Below are 22,724 nucleotides of genomic sequence, written 5' to 3' on the forward strand. Positions count from 1 at the left end.
ACATATAATTTTTCTTGTTAGATTTTGGATGCTATTCAGTCTTGCAATCTGTATGTTGTAACTTCCACCCCATTTAGTAATAAAGGAAACCATTATTCATATACAGACGCACATACGGTATATTATTCACAAAGTAAGAGTGCAAAAGCAAGAGAATATACTGTATGGTGACAGACATTGGTCAAAAATTGCCATAAATCTACTAGGCAATTATATATTTCATAAATGCATAGGGAAACAGCATTTATCTGAAGCAAGTAAAAATTTTGCAGGGTTTGTTTACAAAAATTATAACTTGAATTGAGAAGTGCCAACCGTAATACAAACAAAACCTGTTATCTTCAAATACAGCACACCTCAAATAAAGTCTTGTATTTCACTCTTTAAAATATGCAAAAAAACATGCTATATGACATCTTCAAAGAGATTACACTTCCCAATACAATTTTATACAGAGTGTACATATCTATACGCACAGCAACCATATGCATAGCTTTGTAATATATTAAATCCAGACACAAGGATTTGCACATGATAAATGTTTCCCTCAAACCAATGTAAGCCAATGGTCGCAGTGAAACCAATGTAACCTGTGATGGGCACCTAAATGTATTACTTATCCAGCTACCACCTGCATGTCATTTCTCTCAGCTTGTGGTTTTATTATGCATGTTATATTATAAAATAAAAATATATACAAAAAGTATCCTTTGTCCTACATTATACAATTTATTTTTTAAATACTCTTTATTGATATTGTAATGTTCATGTATGTGTATGTTTTCACCTTAGTAACCTCCCCATGTCAGTGTTACCCCCTTATCATCTTTATATTCTTTTTTCTCATTTTTGGGGGGGGTTGAAATTGAGAATGTTTGAATGGGTGAATAACAGTGTATCATGTCCACACACAAGGGCACACATTGAAAAATTAGAGGGGAGAAAACTGATGAAAAGGTTTCCCAATTTTGCATTGGCTTCAACTTCCTGATCAATTAATTCACCAAGAGATGTCGCAAATCAATTTGTTTGCTTCGGATTATAAATTGATTCATAGTTTGTTGTCACAAATCAATTTGTTTAGTATGAATTCTCGATTTATTTCAGGTCATGCCAGCCTAAATCAATTTGTGGAGATGAATTATTCATTTTAATTGAAGCAACTGGGCTATACAGTGAGGTATACGATTTTTTTATGAAGAAAACACACATTAGTTATACAATTAATGAAATATCTAGGCAGGATAGTCACTTTAGCCTTTTTACCAACTCTATGGGGCTTATTTACTAATCCACGAATTGGAATCCCGAATGGGAAAAAATCGGATTGGAAACGAACATTTTGCGACTTTTTCGTATTTTTAGCAATTTTTTTCGTCGCCTTTGCGACTTTTCCGTGAATTGTCGCGACTTTTTCGTAGCCGTTATGACTACACACATTTCTGCACAGACATATCAACTTTTTCGTAGCCGTTACGACTTGCGCGAATTGTCGCGACTGTTTCGTAGCCGTTACGACTTGCGCGAATTGTCGCGACTTTTTCGTATTGAGCGCTAGTAAACGGCGGGCAAACCTTTTCTGATTTTTTTTGAGACGGCTAGGAAAAAGTCGCAACAATTCGCGCAAGTCGTAACGGCTACGAAAAAGTTGATATGTCTGTGCATATCTACATTTGTACAGTGTGTTACCACCTCCTGCTTCATTTGAAATCAGTTGTGCAGGAGTGTAACTACAGGTTCTGGGTTGGTAGGTCGACTCAAGAGTCCATTGGGCCCAGTGAGGCCCTAATTACTGTATATACTCGAGTATAAGCCTAGTTTTTCAGCACCCAAAATGTGCAGAAAAAGTCACCCTCGGCTTATACTCGAGTCGGGTGCCATGGGTCCCTCTAGACTAGCACCCTCTCTCCTTTGTGTGCAAATTAGGCCACCTGCAACCAGACCCTCCAGTGCCCTGGCCTAGGCTTCCACTAGCAATACTTATTTCCCCTTACATCTCCCCCGGGACTGGGTCTGCTGCCAGTTTGCCAATGCGCAATGAGCGTGGGGTAGTACTCATATGTTTTTGTTGACCCTCTTCTCCGCTTACAGAGCTAGTTTACTGTTTTTCTTTGAAGTAAATATTGAAAAACATATACCCCACTGATGCCTCAATTAATGTAATTTTATTGGTATTTATTTTGATTATTAAAACTTAGCAGTAGCTGCTGCATTTCCCACCCTAGGCTTATACTCGAGTCAATAAGTTTTTCCAGTTTTCTTAGGTAAAATTAGGTACCTCGGCTTATATTCGGATCGGCTTATACTCGAGTATATACGGTAATGATTTTAATTTATTGTAGTAGAAAAAGTCAACTTTCCAATATTTTATTTAGGGGGCCTAAATTAAATTTCCTGTGGAGCGCATTAACATCTATTTATGCCACTGCAGTAATGATATATGTGACTAAATGTCCAACCATTTGGCCTATGCCCCAAATGGTCAGATAATCTGAAAATTCAACCATATTCTGATCACTTCCTTTGATATGATTGATCACTATTTACACACTTATTACACAATGTCATTGTCATTTCTATACCTATTTCAGGACCATCTTACAACTATCTAGACAAAACAAACAAATAAGTTTTCATATTTTTGGTATTAATAAAATTAAAAACAAATGTCATACCACATAACATTGTTAACTATATGAGATGGTATTAAATCCAGTGTAATGCTTTGATGCTCTATATTTGCCCATTAAGGCAAAATGTAAGGGCAGATTTATTTCAATTTGGAATTATTTAAAAACTGAAAAATCATCACTTTTCCTGACAGTCAGAAATGTGTTTCAATAATTCACACATTTATGAAAGCAAATAAATGTTTCAGTTAATCAGAACGTTTGCTTTTTAGAATCAAGAACTATTCTGTTCTAAGGGATGTTAGGCTTGGCATTACCTTTAAGCTCTAGCACCTCGCTAAATGTTTAAACCACCCCCCCCTCCACATCATTAACTCCTAAAAATTAACAAGCATTGCTATAAATTTAATCAAGATGAACTTCATGAATTTGTGAAGGCTCATATTTGTGCTAAAAGAAATTTTGAAGCATCAAAAAGATTTTTATATCTTTATATCTTACAGCATCAAAAGTTTTATAACAATGTATAATAAATCTGCCCCTCAATTGAATACAAAATATACATATTTGTGTTTAGAAATGAACAGACGATATTTGAAACTGCATTTACTGTTTCTGATCAGAAATGAAAGATCTTACAGTAGCAGATTTCCTTTGTACTCTTCACTTCCTCTTCTGTGGAACAGGAAGCTGCTCTTGGCCTCCTAATGTATACCTATTGTAAAACACAACAGGACATCACACTAAGAGATAATAATGTTGCCATTAAAAAGGAATTCTGCTTTATTTCAAATATCTTATGTTCCTGATACATTGTTTTGACATTTTTTTATTAATACCAAAAAAGAAACATATTTGTTGTCAATAAATTTAAGTTTAATATAAGTACAGCATGGGATCCCTTATCTGGAAACCCGTTATCCAGATAGCTCCAAATTACGGATTCCCTTTCCTCTGTAATAATAAAACAGTACATTGTACTTGATCCCAACTACGTTATAATTAATCCTTATTGGAAGCAAAACAAGTCTGTTGGGTTAATTATAAATGATTTTTAGCAGACTTAAGTTATGGAGATCAAAATTATGGAAAGATCCCTTATCCGAAAAGCCCCGGGTCCCGAGCATTCTGGATAACAGGTCCCATATCTGTACATGCCAAAAGTTTAGAAACTCTTCCAGATATCCCTCAGTTAAATGGCAGAATATTATTCATAGCTCAGTAAAGACAATAACAAACATGGAGACTTTGGGCCTTTTGCCCCTGTATTTTTTACTCGCCCAAACTCTTGGAATGACCCTTAATTTGCCAATTTAAATTGTTTACAATGCAAGTCCCTTCACTTGTTAGACAATTCTTCCCAGAAATCTCGCACATCTGCACTTATGTGTTTGTGAGAATAAAAAAAAACAAAATGACAAAAATCTCCATGTGTGCCATTGCTCTAAATATATATAATTTATAAGCCATCTAAACAACACAATTACATGCATCTTAAAGGTAAACAATAACCATTGATACTTTGATGTATTTACGAAATGGTGCCTGAATGTAATTTTATGCTAAACTATAAACCTCCCAGCAGAAATTGCTAAGTATTTTTTTCAGTGGTTTCCACTTTACCAAAGGTCATAAGTTAAATATTTCCATCACCTTCCAAGCAATTCTAACCTCAGGGGTTCTAGTACTGTCATAACCACTTAAGATCCCTGCCCATAAAAGTGACAGAAAATGGCTAAATGATGTGGATTTTTGTGTGTAAAGCCACAAACAGTCCCCCTGTTCATTATGACATGTTATTTTTCACAACAACCAAAGCCACATGTCCCACATCCAGAAAGACGTGGGTGGCAGCACATTACACAATCAATGTATTATTATAGGGAACCTTTCCTTGTAAACTCAAAAGTTTCAAAGATTAAAAAGACAATGAGAGTAGCTTATTTCTGTTGTAAGTTTATACAGATCATTTCAAATGTCTTATGTCTTATACGTCATACAATGCATTAACCAAGGGATTTCTTTTTTTTATTTTGGCTGATTATATGTTTCAAAGAGTAAGTCCTATTTAAACAAACAATTATTCATTTCTGACTGATTTGTTTTTTCTTTGAAATAATAATACAGCACCTTTTATATGATGTTGTCACCTTATATAAATCCATGATAATGGTTGAACAATCCTATATTTTTCAGCGTTTGCATGTTGAAGTAGCCTTAAAGGAACAGTAACACCAAAAAATTAAAGAGTTTTAAAGTAAATGAAATATAATGTACTGTTGCCCTGCACTGGTAAAAGTTGTGTGTTTGCTACAGTAACTCTACTATAGTTTATATATAATAAGCTGCTGTGTAGCCCCGGGGGCAGCCATTCAAGCTGAAAAAAAGGAGAAAAGGCACAGGCTACATAGCAGATAACTGATAAGCTCTGTAGAATACAATAGTGTTTTATCTGTTATCTGCTAAGTGCCTGTGCCTTTTCTCCTTTGAATGGCTGCCCCCATGGCTATATAGCTGCATTCTTTATATAAACCATAGTAGTGTTTCTGAGGCATAACACCAGTTGTACCAGTGCAGGGCAGCAGTATATTATATTGGAATTTCTTTCATACACTTGAATTTTTTGGTGTTACTGTTCCTTTAAGGCATTGTGGAAAGGTTCTTTATCTTTTTAGATTACAAGCTGTTAAGGCCTAAAATATCATGTAGGCACATGCTTAAATATTATTCAAATAATAAATCAATAGCATAGCTTAATGATTATAATACATATATATATATATATATATATATATATCTGCATACATATACTGCATATCCATTATGCTATGTGCATTATATTAGCATCCTTGTACTTTGTGGTTTATATATCAGATATTATCCAAGGGAAAAGAGAAAGTTAATATCCAGCAGCTCAAGAAACAGGAGATTAAGAAATTGCAACGGCTTAAGAAACTTATGTATAAGAAAAGTTATGATGCTTATAGAAAGTTTGCCTAGAGATTGTTCTAAATGCCCAATTAAGGATAAGATGCTTTGTTGGCCAATCAGAATAAGCTACCTGATGATGCTATGGTACGAGGTTAGTATTGTTAGTCAGTTTGGGAAGAGGTCTCCCCAGGCTACTGAATGCTTTTGTATTCTGTGCTGGATCAAAATAAAGCTTTCTTCTCTGATAAAATATTTGCTGCGGCTCATATGAAGTTCTGTGGGTAGCTTATCCTTCAGTTATCAGGCCTTTTTACCTCTTGTTTCGGTTATCAGTTGTATTTTTGCATGCAATGTGTATGTTCAGTGTATACACCCATTTATTGAAAAATAAATTAGAACCCCAGTTTTACATTTTGCAGGAGACTAGAAAAAACTGGTATAAAATCCAGAAAAACTAAAATCAGGGAAATGTATTTTACACAGAAAAACTGTGTAAAATGGGGGAAAACGTATATTAAAATTGATGTTTTACTGTAATCCTACAGGTGTAGGATCCCTTGTACAGAAACCTGTTATCCAAAAAGTTCTAAATTACGGAAAGGTCATCTCCCATAGACTCCATTTTAAGCAAATAATGCTAGTGTTTAAAAATGATTTACTTTTTCTGAAAGTTAATTTTCTGCTAAGTCCTTGCTCTATTATAGATCATCTATTTAGTAAATGTAGATCAATGGACATTTGATTATTTAATACCAAAGCCCTTTTATCCAGCTGCAGGCAAAAAAAATGGACAAAAGGGAAAATTTGATTGGCTGCAGTGGGTGGCGTTGCTAAGTTTCAGAGTGCTGCTTTAGATTGGTACACCAAAGTTTTTAACAGATTTTTTATTTTATTTTTTTATTGTTATAACAGATAAAATAAATTATAAAAAAAAAATCAACAAATAACTAAAGAGGGTACATTAATATTTAATGTTTGATTTGTCAGCTATTTCAGTTCCCAGCAGTGACTATTAATCCTCTCATTGATTTATATATCAATCATTTATTCCTTTTAACATATGATCACCATGGTTTCTATTTTCTGCTGCATTTTTCTTTCTCTTTTATTAATAGCTCCTTTGTGGTTTCTAACCGGCAAAGTTAAGAGTAAAAATAAAAACATTTCTTAAGGTTCTTAAATTCTTCAAATTCATTTTTAAAATAATATCAACAGTGATTTTATGAGGCAGTATGCAATTGGTCTTTATTTTTATTTTAGTGGTTTTTAAATGATTATTATATCAATTAGAATTCTGGAATATCAGACGTTATCTGACTGCTAGAGCCCAACTGACCCTAGCAACCAAGCAGTGGTTTGAATGAGAAGCTGGAAGATGAATAAGAGTCGGAATAAAAATATAATAAAAAAAAAAAATAACAACAGGAAATAAAAAATCAAGATCCCTTTAAAAGAAAAGGACATTATATAACATATTAAAGGCTAACTTAAAGGTGAACTACCTCTTTTAAAAAGCTGAAAAACTAATTGCTGATCAAGTTCTTTTCAAGCCATGTTTCATCCCTTGTAATTTTTCTTACTAAATGAATTCAAGCATGTATCTAGCCATTGCAGAAAGTGATTGGAGGTACACAAAGCTAGAACAAATATATTTTTATAACACTATTTACTGGTTAATCTGAAACTTTGTTTTCAACTCATCTGAACAATATAAATGTCCTTTTTAAAACACATAGAGAAGATAAACTATTTTTATCTTTAATAGGGTGAATTGTACTCGGAGTACTAAATAACAAAAGGTACAGAAAGATGCATAAGTTATTATCATGCATTTCCATTTAAAAGCAGGCAGTTAGTGCTATAAATGCTGTAAGCTGAGAACTGGATGACAGCCAATGTGATCTTAAAAGTCCCACCCACTGCTAAGGAAACAAGCTGATAAGGGACATTTCTGAAATACTCGAATGCAGCAGAAACCCTTCCTGAATATGATGTATTTAGAGGACTATCCATACTATCCGAGTACTGCTATAACATTGGAATAAGATACCTATTTTATTTCTCTTCCTTGGCTAGGAATGACCCCATGCCCACAGACGTAGTGAAGTTCAAGTGCCAGCTGGCCTGATGGCATTTTCATTACCATGCATTGAATCAAAATAAAGATAGTTTTGTTAAAAGTAATAGACTGTTTTTTTTTTCAATCTCCCAGCGTTTCTTCAAACAGATGTCGCCCAATTTCAGCATGAATTCTACCCTGGAATATAAACTGATTTTTCAAGTCTCAATATGAAGCAAAATGTGGAAAGGTGCAAAGAAAAACTGTAAAAAAAAATGCTTTGTGGATTTACAGAATGAGCCATTACAAAGCACTTTGCTATTTGTTAGGTGAGAAATCAGCACTGCGTAGATTCTGTTTTCCCCATATATTTTCTCCTAAATAGTTTCTTGCATGCGTTAAAAAATCCATTTTGGCTTAAAATGTGTGAAATAGATGACGACTCCATGCTGCCTAAGCCATCAAATTCGTGTTGTGACAGCACCAGGGAACTTTCAAGGAACTAATCCGTTCAAAAATCCTGACTTTAATGCGCAATAATGTATACGACCACTGCATAAAAATTGGATGGTAATAAATTCCTTTAGATAACCCAGCTTCAAAGATAGCATAAAATCTCAGTCCCCTTCTAGTCACAACACAAATATTTAATCCCGGCATGGCAAATTAGCAAGGATATCTTTACATGGAAATGAAATGTGTGCCCGATTTGAGAAGTACCAGTAAATAATGTGTTCTTCTGCTTATGCTTGAAATTGCAGCCCTCACAGAAGCACGATAAATGGTACAGTCTGTGTGGTTAGAGCATTTTAAAATTCCTTTGACTTGCCTTGCCTTCTTTGTCAAAGTGTGTATCTTAAGTGCATTCCTATATCATTTCTGCAAGCCCTTCATTCACTAGATCCTTGGCCTTTACTTCTTGTTCAAGAAATGTTCTTTAAACACATAAATCTTTTGTGCAATGGCGTTGATAGAAGCGCATGAAATAAACATAGAAAAAATAGAAAAAATATAGTGCAAATCAATGTGGTAAAAAAGAATGATCAATTCAGTGTGGGTACTTAGTGATCACACCAATGCTATGTGAGGTGACCCCAACTCTGTATATATTATAATATTGATTATATATCTGCTCACCAGTTGCATATAGAACCATGGGCTACCATTGATTCCTCCACTGTTTTGTGTTCTTATACCTACTACTACATTGTAAGTAGCCTGTATTGTGCAGGATTTTATTATATTAAAACGATTTTACACTATATTTTGCTCCATTCTCCACTCTATATACATTGTGATCACTTGACTTCAATCAACGCCCGGTTGTGATGGTTCTATATGCAACTTTATAAGTCGTTCTGGTGAGCAGATATATAATCAATATTATAATATATACAGAGTTGGGGTCACCTCACATAGCATTGGTGTGATCACTAAGTACCCACACTGAATTGATCATTCTTTTTTACCACATTGATTTGCACTATATTTTTTCTATTTTTTCTATGTTTATTTCATGCGCTTCTATCAACGCCATTGCACATATTCTTTGAGGCTCATCTAAAGGGGAGCTTACATCAGAAGGAAGCAGCATTTAATTTATACTGATCTCTACCACATCGAAACCTTTACATCAAGAAGCGCTGGATTATGAGTGTTCTTTCACTCCATAAATACTAGACATAAATCTTTTGGTCTATACTTGATTACTATGAAATATTTTTCCTTTGTGTGTGTTTTGCTTTCTCTTCACATTATACATGTATGCATCTACTGTTTTCTGTGCTAAAACACCACCAGTCTCACTGTATTTTGATTATTAGAGATGGTTCTCTTAGCTCTAGCTGCTCCAGGCTACAATATACCAAATGAAATTAATCTGGGTTGGGCACACAACTCAAAATAAACACAGTAAACTACCACCATTTATAAAACCGATATGACAAGCTTTGAAGGAACACAAATAGACACAGTTTATTACAGGAATCAATCCAGTCATCATTAGCACATAAAGCCTGCCAGGGCACAAAGCAATGTGTCCAGGGTGACAAGTAGTGTCCAAAAATATTTCATCAAGGGTGTCTTATTTTAGATTCGGGATGCACTGAATGCAGGGTTCAGTTTGGATTCGGACAAGATTTGGCCTTTTTCAGAAGGATTTGGATTCAGCTGAACCGAACCGAATCTGAATCCTTAAAATCATATGACCCTTCTAGGGTTGCCACCTGTCCTGTTTTTACCCGGACAGCCAGTTTTCAGAAGGGCTGTCCGGGTCAAAACCTCCTGTCCGGTTTCCCAAATTAGAAAAACCAGACAGGATTCACTGACATTGGTGTTTCAATCAACCATCATAGCCCTGTCCTGTGATGTCATCTTCCCCGCGCCCTGTGACATCACCCCCATCCCTGCCCAGCAAACAAAGCCTGCAGAGGTGGCAACCCTAGACCCTTCCTTGTCCTAAATTGCTATGCAAATGCAGATTCAGTTCAGTATTTGTCCAAATGTTCTGCATTTGGCCAGATGCTAAAATTGTGGATTCGGTGCATCTCTATTTTAGATCTGCTGTTAGAAACAAACCCCATTTTTTTAATGCATACCATAAAGTAACACAAATCCAGCAATGATTGGGGAAAATTCACACTAGTTTGTGCTTATTCTTATAAATGCCAAGCCTAGAGGGATGGGTATAAATAACACTAAAAATCTTAATGTTATTATACAATATGTTTTTCTAAAACAGAAATGGTACTGTCAGGGGCCCATTTATCAAAGTACGATTGGTTACGAATAGAAAAAAATATTTTTTCTAAATTTTCCGCAACAATTTGTGTGACAAAATCGTATTTGTCGCAATGAGTACAAACGTTTCGGAAATTCATTCAAACTTCAGTATCATGACTTTCTTTTGGCCAGCTTGGAGCTGCAGAGTGCCATTGAATCCTATGGAAAGCTTCCCAAATCATGTATTCAAGTTTCAAAGTCAGAAAGGGTTTCGCACCGCTTATGATCGTTGGGATATGAAAATTTTGGAAAAACATTGGATTGCCAAAATATTTATGATCGTTTCAATGCGAAAATTTTGGAACTTTCGGATCGTAAGTAAATGAAATGAAAAGAATTTTCATGACATTTTCGATCAGCAGAAATAATCAGTATTCTTACCTTAGTGAATCGGTCCCTCAGTGTTTACTATCTACAGTCTGATTTAACTGTTCTATTATATTGTATGGTTATATCTATTATATTGTATGATAATAAAAATAAAAGCTAATTCACCTGAATCTACTTGGGCATTTAGTCACACAGATCATCTTTTTAATGACTGCAGAGGAGACCATTTCCAGATTCAAGTAAATTCTAATTTGCAACTCTTCAGATTCTTGAAACAAAAGCAGATAAGTAGGCTAAATAAGTGTGATTCAGCTTTAGCTATCAGTGAGATTTAAACGGCCTTGAGAAACAGTCAGTGACAACACAAACACTGTTTTCAGCACATGCAGCCATGCCTTTTGTGTGATCCTAATTATGTTTACATAGCAAACTAAAGTAATTTTTAAATTTTTGTTAAACAAAAAAAAAATCCAAGTTTAGAAGAGTATGAATCTTATTGAGCAAGGTGCTTAGGCTGTACCCTGAAAATGCAATGAAATTAAAGGAAGTTTACATTTCTTTGTATTCCCTAATCCCCCAGGTACAACTTAGACAAACATGACTGGCTTTCCCTCCCATGATCAACTATGTAACTCACTGCCTAAAGGGAATCTGAAGCCAAAAAAAATATTTCATCTAAACTTACTCAGAGTAATCATCTGAGCACATTTGTCATTTACATCTTTACTTTTAGCGGTTTCAGAGATAATTGCACTTTTAGACTGCTAATATTTGATTAAGTGATCAAGTCAGCAAACCTAGGGTTAACTGAATACAGGAAGTACAGCACATCTTTTGTTGGTTGTATGTATAAATTTCTGGTGATCAAGTTATATTTATGAACTATGCCTTATAGCACTGATTCCTGGGAATGTGTTTCCCATGGCATTTATGGATTAATGTTAGTCTTTCACTAATTTTGTTTGCATAGATATGACCCTGTGTTTATTCTCACTGACCTTAAGTGCCAATTGATCTCTGTGTGGAAGGCAAAATAATTTGCCTTTTTAAAATTTAATTTAGTAAAATAAGGCGTAGACACAGTTGGTGCTACTCAATATTGGGCTGCATTAATTGGGAGTGACTTTATGGGTAAACAAGTTGCAAAATAGAGGCAAACCTTTCAAATTAAAATATGCATAAAGAAAAAATACAGTAAATAAGGACATTTAGTGAATCATGTATTTCAGCAAATTAACTAAATGTGGGGGAAAAAATAATAAAATAAAAAAAAGATTACTGCCCTCTGGAAAAGAGGCGCTTGCGAGGGGACATGATTACTCTGTACAAGTACATTAGAGGGGATTATAGGCAGATAGGGGGATGTTCTTTTTTCCCATAAAAACAATCAGCGCACCAGAGGTCACCCCTTTAGATTAGAGGAATGGAGCTTCCATTTGAAGCAGCGTAGGTGGTTTTTCACGGTGAGGGCAGTGAGGCTGTGGAATGCCCTTCCTAGTGATGTGGTAATGGCAGATTCTGTTAATGCCTTTAAGAGGGGCCTAGATGAGTTCTTGATCAATCAGAATATCCAAGGCTATTGTGATACTAATATCTACAGTTAGTACTAGTGGTTGTATTTATAGTTTATGTATGTGAGTGTATAGATTGGTAGGTGTGGGTTAGGTGTGCTGGGTTTACTTGGATGGGTTGAACTTGATGGACACTGGTCTTTTTTCAACCCTATGTAACTATGTAACTAAAGGTGGCCATACACGGGCCGTCTATAGCTGCCGATATCGGTCCCTTGGACCGATTCGGCAGCTAATCGGCCCGTGTATGGGGAGAGCAGATCGGCCTGGCCGACCGATATCTGGCCTGAAATTGGCCAGATCTCGATCGGCCAGGTTAGAAAATCTGGTCGGATCGGGGACCGCATCGGCTCGTTGATGCGGTCCCCGATCCGACTGCCCCATTGCCGCCCACATAATCCGATCGTCTGGCCCCAGGGCCAAACGATCGGATAATTATTTTTTTTACCTAAATGGTCCCCGATATCGCCCACCCGTAGGTGGGGATATCGGGGGAAGATCCGCTCGCTTGGCAACATCGCCAAGCGAGCGGATCTGCTCGTGTATGGCCACCTTAACTATGTAGCAAAAGACAAAACAAATACCAAATATTAATACTCTGTTAAAACAGTTTGATGGCTTTTTGTTTTTAACTAATCAGGCATTAAATTGCAATAACTGACAAAAATGCATACATGACTTGCAACAACAACCAAAAAAAGACATTATTCCAGACAAAGAATATACCTAATGTACTGGTTATATTTTGCTGCTCAGTCTGAACATTTCTGACATTTCAGTTATTTAAGGGAATTACTAGTTCTTTCTGATTACAGTAATTACCAAATACTTAGTCACTAAAAGAAGAGCATACTTGCTGCATGCAAATTTTTAGAATATAGTTACATAGTTAAGTTGGGTTTAGAAAAGACATTTTTAACCCCTCCAAATAAACCCCAGTACACATTTATCACATATTTGGCAAAATTCTGGTAAAAGAAAAGCATTGATTTTCAAAAAAAGCTGTTTCTTTACTGCGCCTTGCCATATCTTACAATTTACTATACTTATGAGGGCAGTATACGCCAATATACAGTTTATAGTTTGTTTTTTTTTACCTGTACTTTCTCCCCCTCTCTCCCCCTTCTATAATGAGGAAAAACAAATCCCTCATTCCCAAAACCCCATTGCAACCACAGTGTGTTTCAAGCTTTCAGATAAGGAGGAATTTAGTTTACAGATGTTTCATCTGTAGAATGGTAGTTAGATTAATTATATTCAGTTGATCACTACAACCAATTTGTTGGGAAGTAAAACTTTTTGTTATTTTCAGTCTTTGCCATCTTTGCTATCAGCCCCTAAGGCAGCAGGGCTAAACTCAGAACTCCTCACCCACGCACTCCTTAATAGAACACTGACAAAAGAATGAAATATGAAATATTTTGTATGATGAAATATGTTGGCATCATTAGAAACAAATAGTGTTGCATCATAGTGTAAAGCTGGTTTGTGCACAATGGTTTTCTGGAAGAAATTATCATGGCTTGAGCATGTAAAGCAATTTGTGCATACTACTGCCTGAGGGATATAAAACAGTTAGGAGTTAGTTGTTTTCACAAGTTATGTATAAAATGAGTTATGAAGCTGTCTGGTTTGTCTGTAAGTTAATTAAGTTTGTGTGTAAAGTCAATCAGTTTGTGCAGACAGCCTTTCCATAGATAGAATATGTAATTCCTGCAAACAGCTTATTAATGACAGAAGCAAGCAATTAATGCATATAACAGATAACTCCTTCATGAATTATTAATTCCTAAAGACAGCTGGGCTGTGAATAAAACAAAGCAGTATAGGAATCTCTTAAATATACCTGTTTTCCTGTTTTTGGTTGTCCCAAACATAATATATATATATTTATGTCCACTTCTTTTCTACATTGAACTAATGTTCCAGAGAAGCTTATCTCCATACAGTTTAGATTTCCTACTGGTACACTGTGATATACTGTAAGTTACCTAATAAATGCAATACTCTATATCATATCTCTCCTACTACCTAACACCTTTCTTGACCATCCCCCACTTTTTTGGGTTATGTAATCAAAGGCATTAAGTTTGCCCAGGTGCAGTAACCCATAACAACCAACCAGCAGGTAGAATTAACTGGTCACCTGTTTAAAAGCAAACAACTTATTGGTTTTTATGAGTTAATACTTCTGGGCAAACTTAGCGTCTTTATTACATATGAGGGTAGGGGTCTAATGCTGCCTTCTGCTTTTAGATTGCAAAGTCTAAAAAAAAGGATTCTCTTTGCTTCCTCTATAAATCAGTACAGTTTGTACTTTGTATGCCTGATGTATATCTCCTTCTACTTGTCCATTTCAGCATATTATTATTGGCAAAGGTATAGGACACTTTGAAAATGCTGGGGACCTTTTTTTTTTTAAAAAAAGTAATGGGTCTTTAAATTATTTTTTTGGGGTAGGTAAGATATTTTACAAATTCAATACAGTCTTAGATACCTCTTAAGGCTAGCTACAGAAAATGCTTGGCCAGATTAAATTCAATTAGAAAACATATCTTACAGCTTATCTCTTGAACTCCATTATAATGTATAGGGAAAGCTGGTCCATTATGAGAAACAAAGGCAGTATTAATCATTTGAACAGGGCCCAGGGCAAATAGATTAGTAGCTTGAGATGAGGGAAGATGTAGGGTAGATGATTAAAATTGAATCATGGTTCCTTCGAGCTAGTATAGCAAATGATGAGTAGAGCAGAAGCTGATGAGCGATTAGTAAGGCAAATAAGCCTAGCTGCAGCATTCAAAATGAACTAGAGAAGGAAAATTCATCAAAAGGGGAAGGTCAACTAAAATAAGGTTAAAATTGCCAAGGTGGTTAATAAATCCCAACTAATTTAAGAAGCTAAAATGATTTAATAGCAATTTCCTTTAGCATGATTTAAATTGATGAGTATGTTTAACAAAAAAAACTATAAATGCTTTTACTCTGTGGGTGATACACTCTACCAATACATAATGACTTGAGAATCTTGTGTAAGCCACATTTCATGACTGGATTGCACACAAATTGTTCAAATCCAATACCACTGTGCCAAAATCACTCCAAATGTGCCAGATATCTTTTTTGTGAGCTGACATTTCCTAATGCAGTTTCCCAATCACAGTAACCAAGACTGTTAAGTTTCAGGCATCCCTTTCCTTTCTGTATCTTTTGTGCCGCTCTGTCTATACTACGCTTCCCCCTTGGCATACAGAGGGTTTGGCTGCTGGCACAGTGACTGAAAACAATTGCAACTCAACTCAATTGCAACTTAAACTCAATAGGATACCACAGGGGACAAAAGAACAGAATGGAACAGCAAATCAGTTTGAAAAATTATATATCTCTAAATACATTGTTCAAAACTGAAAGAGGTAAATAACGCACAGAAAGGCTCCTTGCAAAGCATGAGTCCAAATCTATTTTTGCCAGTTCACAAAGGGCTTAATATTGCTCTCCTCTTAAACATTTGAAGAGTGTTACAATGTGTCAGGAACCATCCTTTTATTTGTTTTAGCTTGGTGGTTATAGATTTGTGCTGTAGGGAACAGACCAAAAGTCAATCTATATAAAGAGGGTTTTAGTGATAGAGACAAGCACATACTGTACCGCAAAAACATTTATATTCCCTTGGTTTAGGTGAGAATTATTATACTGTTTGGAAGCCTTATACTATGACCTGGAGAATATTCATATTAAACGTATAGTGGCGATTGATGATGGGCATAGGGGTCATTGGATCAAGTTTTAATTTTATCAATGAGCCAATGCGGTCCCAGATCCGACGGCAAAAATAAAACCAGCCTGATCGACTCCTGCCTGATTTTCGGCCAGGTATCTATTGGGAAGGCCCATCAGGGGGCCCCATACATGGGCAGATAAGCTCCTGAATCGGTCTAAAGGACTCAGATTGGCAGCTTAAAGAAAAGCTATACCCCCAGAATGCATACTTAACCAACAGATAGTTTATATTATGTTAAGTGACCTATTAAATAATCTCTCCAAAACGGAATATATATATATATATCAGTAAATATTGCCCTTTTGCATCCTTTCCCCTGAGCCACCATTTAGTGATGGGCTGTGTGCTTCCTGAGAGATCACATGACCAGAAATATTGCAGCTCTAACTGCAACAGGAAGTAGTGTGGGAGCAAAAGGCAGAAATCCATTAATTGGCTGATGGGCCTAACATGTATGTGTGCCTTGGCTTGTTTGTGTGCACAGTGAATTCTGTGATCCCAGGAGGTGGCCCTTAAAGGAACAGTAACACAAAAAAGTGTTTTAAAATAATTAAAATATAATGTACAGTTGCCCTGCGCTGGTAAAACTGGTAAGTTTGCAACAGAAACGCTACTATAGTTTGTATAAATGAGCTGCTATGTCAACACGGGGGCAGCCATTGAAGCTGGGAAAAAGGAGAAAAGGCACAGGCACATAGCAGATAACGGTTAAGCTTTGTAGAATACAAAGGGGTTTTATCTGTTATCTGCTAAGTAACCTGTGCCTTTTCTCCTGTAAATGGCTGCCCCCGTGGCTACACAGAAGCTTTATTTATATAAACTATAGTAGTCTTTCTAAGGAAAACACACCAGTTGTACCAGTACAGGGCAGCATTATATTATATAGTAATTACTTTTATACACTTTCATTTTTTGGTGTTACTGTCTCTTTAATTCTTAAAATGGCAATTTTCTATTTAGGAGTACCCAATGGCACATACTGCTAAAAAAGTATATTTTTTATGAAAAATTATTTAGATGAAGCAGGGTTTTACATATAAGCTTGTTTATGCAATATATTTTTATAGAGACCTACATTGTTTGTGGGTTTAGTTTTTCTTATGGTATGGTGATCCAAATTACAGGAATACCCAGTATCTGGAATATCCCAAGCATTTTGGATAATAGGTCCCATAACTGTAATTTAAAAAAAGTGTTGCAGTCCTTTATTATTTAGGGGAATATTAAAAGATAAAAGCATAACAATTTCCCATAGAATATCCTTAGGGGAGGTGGTTGGGCAAAAAAAGGATTTTATAGAGGCCTCCATCCCAATAGCTTCTGCATAGAGATACTCTAAAGCTATATAAACACAGAACTTTTCCTGCACTAAGCACATGTAATGGTAGGATGTACCATGGCCCATTAATAATGTTATACTGTTGCAAAAATAAATCTGCTTGCTCAAGAATTTCTATTACCTAAATATCCTTATTAACCTTATAAGATCTTTGGAAGGAATCATAGATGCCATGCAAGGGCATTATTGAGACTAGATAAGCAAGTTACAAATCAATGATTGCAGTGCTTAACTGGACTTAAACATGAGTTAACTGTCTTTAGTGCCCCTCATACAATGGATAAAAACAATTCTCATCAGAAAATAGAAGTTTCCAGATACTGGAAAGACAGATACATCTTTAAACATATACTGTGTAGTATTTCATTTGCTGCTATTGGGCCTAGCACATTGAGCCTGTTAATATTCATAGGTCATCCCTGTAAGAAGAAATTGCTGAAACTGGAATTATCAAATACATTATGATGCTTTCTATAATATTTTGCAAGCTGTGCCTAAAAATTCATTAATTCATACATGAATTTATTATCCATAAAGGCACAAACTGTAAGTGGCATAAATATATACATATATTTAGTACCTATATAAGTATTAAAGTGTGCTAAAGCTCTGTGTGAAAATGAGACTCCACAGAATCATATAAGAACAAAAGAGGATTATGCTGTAGGCCCATAACTTCCAAATCTATTAATTTTCTGTAGTTCATTTATCACATGCCAAGAGGTTTTCGTGACTGTAATACACATTCAGGAGTTTCAAAGACAGCTTTCAATCCTATAATTATATATGTACAACCATCCCCTGAGGTAATGATAATTACACAAAATTCATATATTTCACTTTTGTATTTGGAAATAGCAGGCTAATACTGTGCTGTTAGCGGCTGAAAAAAAGATCTCATCTATACATACATTTATGGTACCAAAAAAAGGACTGAATTTAGGATTCTATTTAAATAAAGTGAAATAATGCTCATATTCTTTTCCCTTCTATATCTTTCTTTCACATTTAGCCTTATCCATCATGGGCTAGATGATTTCACATAGCACTGCAATTACATTTATGCCATGAATTATGTATTATGATGAGACATTCTCAATACTTTGCCTGTTGGTGTATCTCCAGGACCTTTAAACGTTGGTGTTTACTAATGTGTGGGGTCAATGAGGTACAGACCATCTGTACCCTATGCAAAGGTACCCGTTGCACACATTTTTAACTCTAATTAACCATTAAACCACCAGATGCTATCAGTGTGTGAGAAAGTATATGCCCTTGGCATTAGATGGCTGCTGTTTCCAAATGATTTTATTCCTCCTTTTGCATAATATATGTTCTTGGTTATTGTTAATGCAAAGTTTTCTGAATGTCCAGCCCTTAAACAATTTTACCTTTTGCCAAGAAGTCCCTAATGCTTCTGACTGATGGGATAATTCTGTATCATTTATTTAAAATTATAGCTTGCTGTTAATCACTTTTTATATAATATACCTGTATGGGATCTGTTATCCAGAAAGCCATTATTCAGAAATACAATACATAGACTCCATTTTAATGAAATAATCAATTTTTTTAGAATGATATAGTTTTTCTGTAATAATACAACCGTACCTTGCATTTTTTCCCAACTACGATATAATTAATCTTTATTGAAGACAAAACAAGCCTTTTGGGTTTATTTAATGTTTAAATTATTTTTGTAGACTAAAAGTATTGACATCCAAACAACAGAAACATCCCTTATCTAGAAAGTTCCAGGTCCCAAGCATTCTGCAATAACAAGTCCCAAACCTATACTTTATTCCTTATAATTACAAATTAATCATTGCAAACATATGAGCTAAAAGCATACAATCCACTGCTCATACTTGGACTAGATATGTACAACTAAGAAGTGTTTTAATGTATCAGACTTTTTTTTTACAAAAATTATTCTAACATAATTAATTTTTTTTTTAAATAACACGTTTTAAATAAAAGGAGCCACAGAAAGAATTTTCATTAAAGGTTTACATTTTTGCAGGTTGAAACAATTAAGTTGCAATGGCCCAACGACAACTGGAATTACAGGTTCCTTATTTTCTTGGCATTTCGCTTTCTCAGTGCTGAACAACATTGCCTTGGGTGCACTCGTTAAAACAGCCAATGCAGTCTCAGTTCTAAAGAATGGCTAGTTATATTTCATTAGGTTCACTCTAAAAGATGGAATGGCTCAAGCGCTAATTGATGGTCTTGCTTTTTAAGGCCTGCGTTTTGACAAGTCCTGTCAGAGGTGCTTTATTCAATGTTTAATGGATTGCATGAAATAGGAGTTGAAATTTGCCATTCGTAAAGCATGTTTATACCGCAGGGATAACTTTAGGCTTTCCAATCCTATCGCTGTGTAAATAAGGACTGGAACTTGCTGGCATACTTTACTAATGAGATGTTGCAACTAATGTAAGATTCCTTGTATCAAAGTGAATAAGATGGTTTTCTAGAAATATACAGGTTGTGCTTGAAATTCTAACATTGACTATAAATTATAAAACAAAATACGAAAATGATGTGCAAAATAGTTTGTTCCATATAGCAGTGCAAGATTATTAGTTTAATTTACAGAAAATGCTGATATTACTCATTTGGTAAAATATATTAGGTCTTGCCTTATATTATTAGAAAATATGATCTTAGTGCATGAGGCACAGGTTAAAAATATATTTAAAAAACTCAAGAATTACAGCCTACTTTTCTAGATGTAACTTTGTAACTGCAATTTGTAGGTAGTAAAAAATAACTAAGAGTAAATAGTTTTGCAGTTTTTTTTATACAGACTTTATACACCTTCTTGAATTCTCTACATCAATAATTAGTATAGTATTTGGTGTAGGTGCTGGGAGATTAGGTCATTGAGTCAACAAAGGACAATTAAATGAATTCCCCACAAATCAAACACCATTAACTTATGAAGGCTTTAATTTTTTTCATGAAAGATATACAGATCTTATTCATAAATTAATTGGATTTGATTCTTAGGCCTTGTTTTCATATTTATTCATTTTGTAGGTGCAGGACAATACATACATCCCATAGACTCCAATGGGGGCAACTAAAGGTTGCAAGGTATGGAAAAATTGCCCACGAAAAATGACAATTGACAATGCATTTTGCAAATTTTCACTGTTTGCAGATTTTTCAGAGCAGTTAAATGGATTCACTCATCATTAATGGCAAATATTTGCATATGCCTATGGATGAGTACATGCCTTGTGAGGACATGGTGGCCCATATATCTAAGGTGTTACTTAGTATGAAAAGGTTTGCACTTCAAATGATTTGGATATTATTGATGAGCCAGTGTGTCCTGTTACACATTTTTTCCTGTGGTTTTGCAAAAAAAATTGCCAATGGTGGAATTTCATTGCAATTTCATTCCTGTTGAAAATGTATGCTCATCATTAGATATTATTAATATAAATATCTAAAAACCACTTTTAAAAGACTACTAAGGAACAAGCTTAAGGGACAGAATGATTTGTCAACTCAATAGAAACATTTGGACGTACCAGGAAGAAACACACTCCTTTTATAATAAAGTATTTTTTGCAACCTATAGAAATTAAGCCAATCCTTCAAAGACAACCTAAATAACATTCCCACTGCAACTATGTGCCAATCTAAGTCTCTTTATACATGTAATAGACAAGTAAACCTACAGTACTCCCCATATTGTAGTGAAACAGAAAAATAGATTTACTGAAGAGCTACTTTACAGCAGCAATGTTAGCTGGATACATGGATAGGAAAGCCTGCTATACCTGCCTAACACAATGGAAGCCATCTGGGGAGCCACGTTATAACTAGCACAAGACATACGTATCTATAATTGCCCATATGGTTTTTGCTTTATTAAAAAGGCAGTTAGTGGTGTCACAGGTGTGTGATGATACAACAGACCTTATACATGGGTAGGCAAAGATATATTCATACATATATGATCTCCATTAGTATTTTTATATAGTTCAAACTTCAAATTATATGGTGGAAGTTGGTATTTCTCCAATATTCTCCAATTGCTTTTGTCCAGGACATACTTTTTTGCCTACCTATGTATGAAGTTCTAATGCAACAAAACAATACTGATTATTACCAAAAGCATTCCAAGTATTTAAAATAAGTAAACAGTAACATGTAGAAGTAGATGGTGGATAAAAAAATGGTAACTGTAATGTAAATAACATTTTCTAAATAACAAATTCATGATTTATTTATTTTTTTGTATCTGAACCTAGCATAGTTTATTACATGACCTCAGATTAATTACGCAAGGAGAATTTATAAATGTCAATATTTCAAACCCATGACAAAAAGGACTACCAACACTGAAAGTTCCCATGCAAATAATCATAATTCAAAAAATAATTAGGAGCTGCTTTCAGGGTCAAATACCCCTGTAGTTGCCTTTCCTTAGTCTCTTCCATCTGCTCTGCAAGAAACCATCAATGTGAGCATTGTTGTTTCCTTACTGCAAACCATTATAAATGTATTGCACTTCTTTACACATTAAGTAGCCCCCACTTAAAGCAGCAACAGAATTGACAGCAGCAAAGCTTCAAATCTCAGAGCAATAAGTGGTGTTGTTTAAAATAAGAGAACACAAAGGCAGGGGATTTGGGGATTTACTACAAGGTTAAATATGCACCCTGTACCCAGAAGACTTGTACTTTTTTTTCCTTTTTTTATTAGTTACACTATTCATTTAGTTATAAATAACTTTGAATGCTGCCTAGGTGAGAATCCATAGAGCTATTTTTACATAAAAACTATTAAGGAAAACTGAAATTAAAGGGTCTAAATGTTTGTGGCAGAAAATGTTTTATGAGGGACAGGCATGGGAACGGGGACTCAGTGCATAGAGACAATGCTCATTTGTTTTCTCAAACAAAAGGGGATGTCACTAATGATTTCAATGAAATGATTGTAAAGCTGCAATTGTAGATTGTCTACTTCAAACTCAGATAAATGCCCATTGCTTATAGCGTGCTGGTGTTTCATAATTTATTGTAGGAAAGATGTCAGTCTCTTTCGTGAACAATTTCAGAATGACACAAGTCTATGAAAATGGAACAAATAGTTACTCAAGATACCCTGTTTATTTTCTCTAGAACAGGTCTGACTGTCCAACTGTGGTCTACTATAGGCCAGAATCTAGAGCAGAGCTCAAATCTGCTCAAAAACTATAAAGATTTATATGTATAACATCATCATCTTAATTATCTGCACCTCAACACATGTCTAATGACCAAACCACTACATATAAAAA

The 22,724-nt window shown here is 35.0% G+C and overlaps 1 protein-coding gene across 2 annotated transcripts in view; it reads right to left on the reverse strand.

Moving 5' to 3' along the window:
• Nucleotides 1-22,724, reverse strand: part of pcdh10 (protocadherin 10) — a 60,663-nt gene that overhangs the window by 4,983 nt on the left and 32,956 nt on the right. The window contains exon 5 of one of the 2 annotated variants that reach the window (XR_001171056.3): nt 3,270-3,345. The exons of the other annotated variant lie outside the window; for it this stretch is intronic. The gene's annotated coding sequence lies outside the window, so the exon portion shown is untranslated. The remainder of the gene's footprint in view (nt 1-3,269; nt 3,346-22,724) is intronic. 2 annotated transcript variants of the gene reach the window in all.

This window comes from Xenopus tropicalis, chromosome 1, assembly GCF_000004195.4.
Source record: "Xenopus tropicalis strain Nigerian chromosome 1, UCB_Xtro_10.0, whole genome shotgun sequence".
Lineage (NCBI taxonomy): Eukaryota > Metazoa > Chordata > Amphibia > Anura > Pipidae > Xenopus > Xenopus tropicalis.